This window comes from Lissotriton helveticus, chromosome 8, assembly GCF_964261635.1.
Source record: "Lissotriton helveticus chromosome 8, aLisHel1.1, whole genome shotgun sequence".
Classification (NCBI taxonomy): domain Eukaryota; kingdom Metazoa; phylum Chordata; class Amphibia; order Caudata; family Salamandridae; genus Lissotriton; species Lissotriton helveticus.
The window spans coordinates 736,944,965-736,958,048 of NC_136069.1; positions in this window are offsets into that span (position 1 = coordinate 736,944,965).

Consider the following 13,084-nt stretch of genomic DNA (forward strand, 5'->3'; position numbering starts at 1 on the left):
AAATGTCAGGGAAGGGATCTGGTACTCTGGACAATGGTGGACAAAGGATCTTGTACTCTGGACAATGTCAGGTAAGGGATCTAGTACTCTGGGCAATGCCAGGGAAGGGATCTAGTGCTCTGGGCAATGTCAGGGAAGGGATCTGGTACTCTGGACAATGGCATGCAGTGGATCCAGTACTCTGGACAAAATAGGGGAGGGATCTAGTGCTCTGAACAATGCCAGGGAAGGGATCTTGTATTCTAGGCAATGTCAGGGAAGGGAACTGGCACTAAGGATAATGGCAGGCAAGGGATCTTGCACTCTGGACAATGTCATGGAAGGGATCTAGTGCTCCAAACAATGGTGGGCAAGGGATCCCGCACTCTGGTCAATGTCAGGGAAGGGATCTAGTATGCTGAACAATAGCAGCCACTGTATCTAGCACTCTGGGTAATGACAGGCAAGGGATCTAGTACTCTTGGTAATATATGCAAGGGATCTAGTACTCTGGACAATGTAAGGGAAGGGATCTAGTGCTCTTAACAATGTCAGGGAAGGGATATAGTACTCTGGACAATGTCAGGGAAGTGATCTGGTACTCTGGACAATGGCATGCAATGGATCTAGTACTATGGACAATGCAAGGGAAGGGATCTAGTGCTCTGAACAATGCCAGGGAAGGGATCTAATACTCTGGGCAATGTCAGGGAAGGGATCTAGTACTCTGGGCAATGTCAGGGAAGGGATCTGGTACTCTGGACAATGGCATGTAATGGATCCAGTACTCTGGACAATGCAAGGGAAGGGACCTAGTGCTCTTAACAATGCCAGGGAAGGGATCTGGTACTCTGGACAATGCCAGGGAAGGGATCTAGTACTCTGGACAATGTCAGGGAAGGGATCTGGTACTCTGGACATTGGCATGCAATGGATCCAGTACTCTGGACAATGCAAGGGAAGGGATCTAGTGCTCTGAAAAATGTCAGGGAAGGGATCTGGTACTCTCGACAATGGCAGGAAAAAGATCTTGTACTCTGAACAATGTCAGGGAAGGGATCTGGTACTCTGGACAATGGCGGGCAAAGCTTCTTGTACTCTTAACAATGTCAGAGAAGGGATCTAGTACTCTGGGAAATGTCAGGGAAGGGAACTGGCACTCTGGACAATGGCAGGCAAGGGATCTTACTCTCTGGACAATGTCATGGAAGGGGTCTAGTGCTCCAAACAATGGTGGGCAAGGGATCCAGCTCTCTGGTCAATGTCAGGGAAGGGATCTAGTACTCTTGACAATGATATGCAAGGGATCCAGTACTCTGGACAATGTCAGGGAAGGGATTGAGAACTCAGGACAATGATAGGCAATAGATCTAGCACTCTGGGCAATGTCAGGGAAGGGATCTAGTGTGCTGAACATTAGCAGCCACTGGGTCTAGCACTCGGGGTAATGGCAGGCAAGGGATCTAGTACTCTGGATAATGTGTACAAGGGATATAGTACTCTGGACAATGTAAGAGAAGGGATCTAGTGCTCCGAACAATGCCAGGGAAGGGATCTAGTACTCTGGGCAATGTCAGGGAAGGGATCTGGTACTCTGGACAATGGCGGGCAAAGGATCTTGTACTCTGGACAATGTCAGGTAAGGGATCTAGTACTCTGGGCAACGTCAGGGAAGGGATCTAGTACTCTGGGCAATGTCAGGGAAGGGATCTGGTACTCTGGACAATGGCATGCAATGGATCCAGTACTCTGGACAATGCAAGGGAAGGGATCTAGTGCTCTTAACAATGCCAGGGAAGGGATCTGGTACTCTGGACAATGGCATGCAATGGATCCAGTACTCTGGACAATGCAAGGGAAGAGGTCTAGTGCTCTGAACAATGCCAGGGAAGGGATCTAGTACTCTGGGCAATGTCAGGGAAGGGATCGGGTACTCTGGACAATGGCATGCAATGGATCCAGTACTCTGGGCAATGCAAGGGAAGATCACTAGTGCTCTGAACAATGCCAGGGTAGGGATCTAGTACTCTGGGCAATGTCAGGGAAGGGATCTAGTACTCTGGGCAATGTTGGGGAAGGGATCTGGTACTCTGAGCAATGTCAGGGAAGGGATCTGGTACTCTGTACAATGACATGCAATGGATCCAGTACTCTGGACAATGCAAGGGGAGGGGTCTAGTGCTCTGGGCAATGTCAGGGAAGGGATCTGGTACTCTGGACAATGGCATGCAGTGGATCCAGTACTCTGGACAATGCAAGGGAAGGGATCCAGTGCTCTGAACACTGCCAGGGAAGGGATCTAGTACTCTGGGCAATGTCGGGGAAGGGATCTGGTACTCTGAGCAATGTCAGGGAAGGGATCTGGTACTCTGGACAATGGCATGCAATGGATCCAGTACTCTGGACAATGAAAGGGAAGGGATCTAGTGCTCTGAACAATGCCAGGGAAGGGATCTGGTACTCTGGACAATGGCATGCAATGGATCCAGTACTCTGGACAATGCAAGGGAAGGGATCTAGTGCTCTAAACAATGCCAGGGAAGGGATCTAGTACTCTGGGCAATGTCAGGGAAGGGATCTGGTACTCTGGACAATGGCATGCAGTGGATCCAGTACTCTGGACAATGCAAGGGAAGGGATCCAGTGCTCTGAACAATGCCAGGGAAGGGATCTAGTACTCTGGGCAATGTCAGGGAAGGGATCTGGTACTCTGGACAATGGCATGCAATGGATCCAGTACTCTGGACCTTGCAAGGGAAGGGATCTAGTGCTCTAAAAAATGTCAGGGAAGGGATCCGGTACTCTGGACAATGGCGGGCAAAGGATCTTGTATTCTGAACAATGTCAGGGAAGGGATCTAGTACTCTGGGCAATGTCAGGGAAGGGAACTGGCACTCTAGACAATGGCAGGCAAGGGATCTTGTACTCTGGACAATGTCATGGAAGGGATCTAGTGCTACAAACAATGGTGTACAAGGGATCCAGCACTCTGGTCAATGTATGCAAGGGATCTAGTACTCTGGACAATGTAATGGAAGGGATCTAGTGCTCTTAACAATGTCCAGAGGGATCCAGCACTCTGGACAATGTCAGGGAAGTGATCTGGTACTCTGGAAAATGGCATGCAATGGATCCAGTACTCTGGACAATGCAAGGGAAGGGATCTAGTGCTCTGAACAATGCCAGGGATGGGACCTAGTACTCTGGGCAATGTCAGGGAAGGGATCTGGTACTCTGAACAATGGCATGCAATGGATCCAGTACTCTGGACAGTGCAAGGGAAGGGATCTAGTGCTCTGAAAAATGTCAGCGAAGGGATCTGGTACTCTGGGCAATGCCAGTGAATGGATCTGGCACTCTGGACAATAGCAGGCAAGGGATCTTGCACTCTGGACAATGTCATGGGAGGGATCTAGTCCCCCAAACAATGGTGGGCAAGGGATCCAGCACTCTGGACAATGCCAGGGAAGGGATCTAGTACTCTGGACAATGGTAGGCAAGGGGTCTGGTACTCTGGGCAATGCCAGGGGAGGGATCTGGCATTCTGGACAATGGCAGGCAAGGGATCTTGCACTCTGGACAATGTCATAAAAGGGATCTCGTCCCCCAAACAATGGTGGGCAAGGGATCCAGCACTCTGGACAATGCCAGGGAAGGGATCTAATACTCTGGGCAATGATAGACAAGGGATCTAGTGCACTTGGTAATGTGTGCACGGGATCTAGTACTCTGGACAATGCAAGGGAATGGATCTAGTGCTCTGAACAGTGCCAGGGTAGGGATCTAGTACACTGGGCAATGTCAGGGAAGGGATCTGGTACTCTGGACAATGGTGGGCATGGGATCTTGCACTCTGGTCAATGTCAGGAAAGGGATCTAGTGCTCTAAACAATGGTGGGGAAGGGATCTTGCACTCTGGTCAATGTCAGGGAAGGGATCTTGCACTCAGGACAATGTCATGGAAGGGATCTAGTGCTCCAAACAATGGTGTGCAAGGGATCAAGCACTCTGTGCAATGTCAGGGAAGGGATCTAGTGCTCTGGACAATGGTAGGCAAGGGATCTAGTGCTCTGTGCAATGTCAGGGAAGGGATCTAGTATGCTGAACAATAGTAGCCACTCTGTCTAGCACTCTGGGCAATGACGGGCAAGGGATCTAGTACTCTTGGTAATGTGTGAATGGGATCTAGTACTCTGGACAATGCAAGGGAAGGGATCTAGTGCTCTGGACAATGCCAGGGAAGGGATCTAGTACTCTGGGAAATGTGAGGGAAGGGATCTGGTACTCTGGACAATGGTGGACAAAGGATCTTGTACTCTGGACAATGTCAGGTAAGGGATCTAGTACTCTGGGCAATGCCAGGGAAGGGATCTAGTGCTCTGGGCCATGTCAGGGAAGGGATCTGGTACTCTGGACAATGGCATGCAGTGGGTCCAGTACTCTGGACAAAATAGGGGAGGGATCTAGTGCTTCGAACAATGCCAGGGAAGGGATCTTGTATTCTGGGCAATGTCAGGGAAGGGAACTGGCACTAAGGGTAATGGCAGGCAAGGGATCTTGCACTCTGGACAATGTCATGGAATGGATCTAGTGCTCCAAACAATGGTGGGCAAGGGATCCAGCACTCTGGTCAATGTCAGGGAAGGGATCTAGTATGCTGAACAATAGCAGCCACTGTATCTAGCACTCTGGGTAATGACAGGCAAGGGATCTAGTACTCTTGGTAATGTATGCAAGGAATCTAGTACTCTGGACAATGTAAGGGAAGGGATCTAGTGCTTTTAACAATGTCAGGGAAGGGATATAGTACTCTGGACAATGTAAGGGAAGGGATCTAGTGCTCTTGACAATGTCAGGGAAGGGATATAGTACTCTGGACAATGTCAGGGAAGTGATCTGGTACTCTGGACAATGGCATGCAATGGATCTAGTACTATGGACAATGCAAGGGAGGGATCTAGTGCTCTGAACAATGCCAGGGAAGGGATCTAATACTCTGGGCAATGTCAGGGAAGGGATCTAGTACTCTGGGCAATGTCAGGGAAGGGATCTGGTACTCTGGACAATGGCATGTAATGGATCCAGTACTCTGGACAATGCAAGGGAAGGGGCCTAGTGCTCTTAACAATGCCAGGGAAGGGATCTGGTACTCTGGACAATGGCATGCAATTGATCCAGTGCTCTGGACAATGCAAGGGAAGGGATCTAGTGCTCTGAACAATGCCAGGGAAGGGATCTAGTACTCTGGGCAATGTCAGGGAAGAGATCTGGTACTCTGGACAATGGCATGCAATGGATCCAGTACTCTGGACAATGCAAGGGAAGAGATCTAGTGCTCTTAACAATGCCAGGGAAGGGATCTGGTACTCTGGACAATGGCATGCAATGGATCCAGTACTCTGGACAATGCAAGGGAAGGGATCTAGTGCTCTGAAAAATGTCAGGGAAGGGATCTGGTACTCTGGACACATTGGCAGGAAAAAGATCTTGTACTCTGAACAATGTCAGGAAAGGGATCTAGTACTCTAGGCAATGCCAGGGAAGGGATCTAGCATGCAGAACAATAGCAGCCACTGTGTCTAGCACTCTGGGCAATGACAGGCAAGGGATCTAGTACTCTTGGTAATGTGTGCAAGGGATATAGTACTCTGGACAATGTAAGAGAAAGGATTGAGTGCTCTGAACAATGTCAGGGAAGGGACCTAGTACTCTGGGCAATGTCAGGGAAGGGATCTGGTACTCTGGACAATGGTGGGCATGGGATCTTGCACTCTTGACAATGTCAGGAAAGGGATATAGTGCTCCAAACAATGGTGGGAAAGGGATCCAGCACTCTGGTCAATGTCAGGGAAGGGATCTAGTACTCTAGGCAATGGTGGACAAGGGATCCAGCTCTCTGGTCAATGTCAGGGAAGGGATCTAGTACTCTTGACAATGACATGCAAGGGATCCAGTACTCTGGACAATGTCAGGGAAGGGATTGAGTACTCAGGACAATGATAGGCAATAGATCTAGCACTCTGGGCAATGTCAGGGAAGGGATCTAGTGTGCTGAACATTAGCAGCCACTGGGTCTAGCACTCGGGGTAATGGCAGGCAAGGGATCTAGTACTCTGGATAATGTGTACAAGGGATATAGTACTCTGGACAATGTAAGAGAAGGGATCTAGTGCTCCGAACAATGCCAGGGAAGGGATCTAGTACTCTGGGCAATGTCAGGGAAGGGATCTGGTACTCTGGACAATGGCGGGCAAAGGATCTTGTACTCTGGACAATGTCAGGTAAGGGATCTAGTACTCTGGGCAATGTCAGGGAAGGGATCTAGTACTCTGGGCAATGTCAGGGAAGGGATCTGGTACTCTGGACAATGGCATGCAATGGATCCAGTACTCTAGACAATGCAAGGGAAGGGATCTAGTGCTCTTAACAATGCCAGGGAAGGGATCTGGTACTCTGGACAATGGCATGCAATGGATCCAGTACTCTGGACAATGCAAGGGAAGGGATCTAGTGCTCTGAAAAATGCCAGGGAAGGGATCTAGTACTCTGGGCAATGTCAGGGAAGGGATCTGGTACTCTGGACAATGGCATGCAATGGATCCAGTACTCTGGGCAATGCAAGGGAAGGTAACTAGTGCTCTGAACAATGCCAGGGTAGGGATCTAGTACTCTGGGCAATGTCAGGGAAGGGATCTAGTACTCTGGGCAATGTCGGGGAAGGGATCTGGTACTCTGAGCAATGTCAGGGAAGGGATCTGGTACTCTGGACAATGACATGCAATGGATCCAGTACTCTGGACAATGCAAGGGAAGGGATCTAGTGCTCTGAACAATGCCAGGGAAGGGATCTAGTACTCTGGGCAATGTCAGGGAAGGGATCTGGTACTCTGGACAATGGCGGGCAAAGGATCTTGTACTCTGGACAATGTCAGGTAAGGGATCTAGTACTCTGGGCAATGTCGGGGAAGGGATCTGGTACTCTGAGCAATGTCAGGGAAGGGATCTGGTACTCTGGACAATGGCATGCAATGGATCCAGTACTCTGGACAATGAAAGGGAAGGGATCTAGTGCTCTGAACAATGCCAGGGAAGGGATCTGGTACTCTGGACAATGGCATGAAATGGATCCAGTACTCTGGACAATGCAAGGGAAGGGATCTAGTGCTCTGAACAATTCCAGGGAAGGGATCTAGTACTCTGGGCAATGTCAGGGAAGGGATCTGGTACTCTAGACAATGGCATGCAATGGATCCAGTACTCTGGATAATGTAAGGGAAGGGATCTTGTGCTCTTAACAATGCATGGGAAGGGATCTAGTATGCTGGGCAATGTCAGGGAAGGGATCTGGTACTCGGGACAATGGCATGCAATGGATCCAGTACTCTGGACAATGCAAGGGAAGGGATCTAGTGCTCTGAAAAATGTCAGAGAAGGGATCTGGTACTCTGGACAATGGTGGAAAAAAGATCTTGTACTCTGAACAATGTCAGAGAAGGGATCTAGTACTCTGGGCAATGCCAGGGAAGGGATCTGGCACTCTGGACAATGGCAGGCAAGGGATCTTGCACTCTGGACAATGTCATGGAAGGGATCTAGTGCCCCATACAATGGCGGGCAAGGGATCCAGCACTCTGGACAATGTCAGGGAAGGGATCAAGTACTCTGGACAATGGTAGGCAAGGGATATAGTGCTCTGGGCAATGTCAGGGAAGGGATCTAGCATGCTGAACAATAGCAGCCACTGTGTCTAGCACTCTGGGCAATGACAGGCAAGGGATCTAGTACTCTGGACAATGGTAGGCAAGGGATATAGTGCTCTGGGCAATGTAAGAGAAGGGATTGAGTGCTCTGAACAATGTCATGGAAGGGACCTAGTACTCTGGGCATTGTCAGGGAAGGGATCTGGTACTCTGGACAATGGCGGGCATGGGATCTTGCACTCTTGACAATGTCAGGAAAGGGATATAGTGCTCTAAACAATGGTGGGAAAGGGATCCAGCACTCTGGTCAATGTCAGGGAAGGGATCTAGTATTCTGGACAATGGTGGACAAGGGATCCAGCTCTCTGGTCAATGTCAGGGAAGGGATCTAGTACTCTTGACAAGGGCAGGCAAGGGATCCAGTACTCTGGACAATGTCAGGGAAGGGATCTAGTACTCAGGACAATGATAGGCAAGGGATCTAGCACTCTGGGAAATGTCAGGGAAGGGATCTAGTACTCTGGGCAATGTCAGGGAAGGGATCTGGTACTCTGGACAATGGCATGCAATGGATCCAGTACTCTAGACAATGCAAGGGAAGGGATCTAGTGCTCTTAACAATGCCAGGGAAGGGATCTGGTACTCTGGACAATGGCATGCAATGGATCCAGTACTCTGGACAATGCAAGGGAAGGGATCTAGTGCTCTGAAAAATGCCAGGGAAGGGATCTAGTACTCTGGGCAATGTCAGGGAAGGGATCTGGTACTCTGGACAATGGCATGCAATGGATCCAGTACTCTGGGCAATGCAAGGGAAGGTAACTAGTGCTCTGAACAATGCCAGGGTAGGGATCTAGTACTCTGGGCAATGTCAGGGAAGGGATCTAGTACTCTGGGCAATGTCGGGGAAGGGATCTGGTACTCTGAGCAATGTCAGGGAAGGGATCTGGTACTCTGGACAATGACATGCAATGGATCCAGTACTCTGGACAATGCAAGGGAAGGGATCTAGTGCTCTGAACAATGCCAGGGAAGGGATCTAGTACTCTGGGCAATGTCAGGGAAGGGATCTGGTACTCTGGACAATGGCGGGCAAAGGATCTTGTACTCTGGACAATGTCAGGTAAGGGATCTAGTACTCTGGGCAATGTCGGGGAAGGGATCTGGTACTCTGAGCAATGTCAGGGAAGGGATCTGGTACTCTGGACAATGGCATGCAATGGATCCAGTACTCTGGACAATGAAAGGGAAGGGATCTAGTGCTCTGAACAATGCCAGGGAAGGGATCTGGTACTCTGGACAATGGCATGAAATGGATCCAGTACTCTGGACAATGCAAGGGAAGGGATCTAGTGCTCTGAACAATTCCAGGGAAGGGATCTAGTACTCTGGGCAATGTCAGGGAAGGGATCTGGTACTCTAGACAATGGCATGCAATGGATCCAGTACTCTGGATAATGTAAGGGAAGGGATCTTGTGCTCTTAACAATGCATGGGAAGGGATCTAGTATGCTGGGCAATGTCAGGGAAGGGATCTGGTACTCGGGACAATGGCATGCAATGGATCCAGTACTCTGGACAATGCAAGGGAAGGGATCTAGTGCTCTGAAAAATGTCAGAGAAGGGATCTGGTACTCTGGACAATGGTGGAAAAAAGATCTTGTACTCTGAACAATGTCAGAGAAGGGATCTAGTACTCTGGGCAATGCCAGGGAAGGGATCTGGCACTCTGGACAATGGCAGGCAAGGGATCTTGCACTCTGGACAATGTCATGGAAGGGATCTAGTGCCCCATACAATGGCGGGCAAGGGATCCAGCACTCTGGACAATGTCAGGGAAGGGATCAAGTACTCTGGACAATGGTAGGCAAGGGATATAGTGCTCTGGGCAATGTCAGGGAAGGGATCTAGCATGCTGAACAATAGCAGCCACTGTGTCTAGCACTCTGGGCAATGACAGGCAAGGGATCTAGTACTCTGGACAATGGTAGGCAAGGGATATAGTGCTCTGGGCAATGTAAGAGAAGGGATTGAGTGCTCTGAACAATGTCATGGAAGGGACCTAGTACTCTGGGCATTGTCAGGGAAGGGATCTGGTACTCTGGACAATGGCGGGCATGGGATCTTGCACTCTTGACAATGTCAGGAAAGGGATATAGTGCTCTAAACAATGGTGGGAAAGGGATCCAGCACTCTGGTCAATGTCAGGGAAGGGATCTAGTATTCTGGACAATGGTGGACAAGGGATCCAGCTCTCTGGTCAATGTCAGGGAAGGGATCTAGTACTCTTGACAAGGGCAGGCAAGGGATCCAGTACTCTGGACAATGTCAGGGAAGGGATCTAGTACTCAGGACAATGATAGGCAAGGGATCTAGCACTCTGGGAAATGTCAGGGAAGGGATCTTGTGTGCTGAACATTAGCAGCCACTGGGTCTAGCACTCAGGGTAATGGCAGGCAAGGGATCTAGTACTCTGGATAATGTGTAAAAGGGATATAGTACTCTGGACAATGTAAGAGAAGGGATCTAGTGCTCTGAAGAATGTCAGGGAAGGGACCTAGTACTCTGGGCAATGTCAGGGAAGGGATCTTGTACTCTAGACAATGGTGGGCAAGGGATATTGCACTCTGGACAAGGTCAGGGAAGGGATATAGTACTCTGGACAATGGCATGCAAGGGATCTAGTACTCTGGAAAATGCCAAGGAAGGGGTCTTGTACTCTGGACAATGGTAGGCAAGGGATCTAGCGCTCTGGATAATGTGTGCAAAGGATCTAGTACTCTGGACAATGTAAGGGAAGGGATCTAGTGATTTGAACAATGTGAGAAAAGGGATCTAGTACTCTGGGCAATGCCAGGGAAGAGATCTGGTACTCTGAAAAATGGCGGGCAAGGGATCTTGCACTCTGGACAATGCCAGGGAAGGGATCTAGTACGCTGAACAATAGCGGTCAGTGGGTCTAGCACTATGGGCAATGGCAGGTAAGGGATCGAGTACTCTGGATGTGCAAGGGATCTAGTATTCTGGGCAATGTAAGGGAAGGGATCTAGTTCTCTGAACAATGTCAGGGAAGGGATCTAGTACTCTGGACAATGTCAGGGGATGGATCTGGTTCTCTGGACAATGGCGGGCAAGGGATCTTGCACTCTGGACAATGTCATGGAAGGGATCTAGTACTCTTGATATTGGTATGCAAGGGAGCTATTTATCTTGACAATGTCATGGAAGGCATCTAGTACTCTGGACTGTGCCAGACAAGGGATCTTGAACTCTGAACAATGTCAGGGAAGGGATCTGATAAGGGGAAAAAGGAAGCCTCTTTAGGGTGGGGTCACATGCCACAAACCACCCTGCTGTGGTCATGAGCCGTGGTCACAGGTCACCGACGCAACACTTCACTGAGGAACAAGGAACAATGATATGAGATGACAAAGATCACATTTGAAGTGGCATTTTATTGTTAAGTCTTAAGTACATCAGAAAATGCATTTATTAATTGATCAGCCTGCAAGTTTAACATTCCAAAGAGATCCAAGGTGCAAAGGACTGGGATCTTTTTAAAAGGCACAATTGAAATTAGTTAGGGAAAGCAGAACACTCTATAAAGTCTAGTGCCTAGAAGCACCTTAGCTATGGAGACTATCCCAGCAGGGCCTAATAGCTTAAGGGAACCTAAAAATGCAAGGAATTGGGTGTGAATGGAAAATACAGAACATGGACAGAGATTTAAAAAGACAAAAGTATTATCTGGCTTAGGAAGTCCACCACCTGAGAGAGAGGATTTGACGTCCCAAGTCAGACAATCGGCTAGCCGGTGAACTTGCATGCACAGGTCGCATCAGCAGAGCTCTGGCTTCAGATTTGACGGGCTGAATCTAATATACCCGAAAAATGTAGAACTAACACTGTTCTGACGTATTCTCTGACGCAGGTGGCTTTGACCGCATTGTCCTAGGACAGTGGGGACGGTCAGGTGTCCTAACAGTTGGTTGGCCATGCTTGACCGCAGAACATCTTGTTCTGTACATATGGGCGAGAACATCTTGTTCTGTACATCTTTCTAAAAATGTATGTGTGACTGGAAACTTACGCTAGGTGCTAGTTTTGCAAGAAGCTTGTGGCTTATTTCGGCAAGCTAAGTTGCAAAACAAGACTTCAGTGGAAAGTCCCTGAAATGTGTCAATCTACCTCTACACCAGCTGGGTCTTGTGTACGTGTGTGTGGGCGTTGGTCCCGATTCTGTGGAAAATTACTACTTCACACTAGGCCAATTTACCACGTTATTTTTCAGTGCAGCAGAAATGCATTTTTCAACATTATTGTGGCCTAGTGCATACTATTAGCCCAAGGCATGTCTTTTTGGCCTTTGCCTTGGGTCTATAACCCCGGGATTCAGGGAGTTAGTGGGATCTAATTTGTTGATCATGCATAGCAAACTTGGGGGATTTCAAGCATATTTTCAGAGTTTCTCTAGCAGGGCCATGTAGGCCTTCAGGCTACCAGGGTCGATAAAAAAGGCCCCTCTATCATCTCCCTCCTCTTGATCATTCAATGATAATATTTTCAACTGAGTATCTCTGTGACCCTTCAGCCAGTGGCGGTATCCAGGGCATGTCATTAACATAACACTTAAAGCTACCTTTTTGATTATCTATTTTGTTGACTTTGTCTTCAATTGGCCTAATGAGTATTTTTGCATACTCTGCATCTTGCTCATTAAGCAGGCGTTCATATTGGGCTGCTGTTGGGCTCTTACTCAGACAGTCTCTACCTGGGAGAAGTGGAGGAGCTGTTTGTATTCCATAGTGGGTTCTAGGTGCTGCTAACTCGCTCATCTCCATTTGTATTCCAGTCCCATCCCAATGAACACAATCTTTGTCCTCATACTCAGCTTATCTGTAAATCCCTATGCTAGTGTAGTTTGTCCCTACTATCTTGGTGCTAACTTTCTTTTCCTACAATGACACTCATCTGCGGGAGGCAACACAAAAAGAAACAGCAAAAAATAAAAACTTTTTAGAACTGCCACAAAGGTATCCAGTCAAAGTTCAACAAGTCAGTGGCTATCTACTATGGCACCTCCTCCAGCAATCCATTTCTTTTCTATCTTGTTCAAGTTGTTGATGGCATTGGTCATTTAAGCCATTTTCTTCGTTGTTGGAAATGTACAGCTCACTCCTTATCCAAAGGCATACTCTTCTCTTGGTATTCCGAAGCCAGAGTCCTTCTGCCTTGGTCTGGAGCATCACAATGATGGTAAAGGAAAAAGAACTGGACCCTGCTCAACAGGCAAACCTCCTTAGGTGGGACTTTGAACACTGTCCACCCTTAGAACTGAGCACACTGCTCTTGTCCGTGGAGCCAGATAACAGAGCCAGAGATGGACATCGATGTTGGAGGTATTT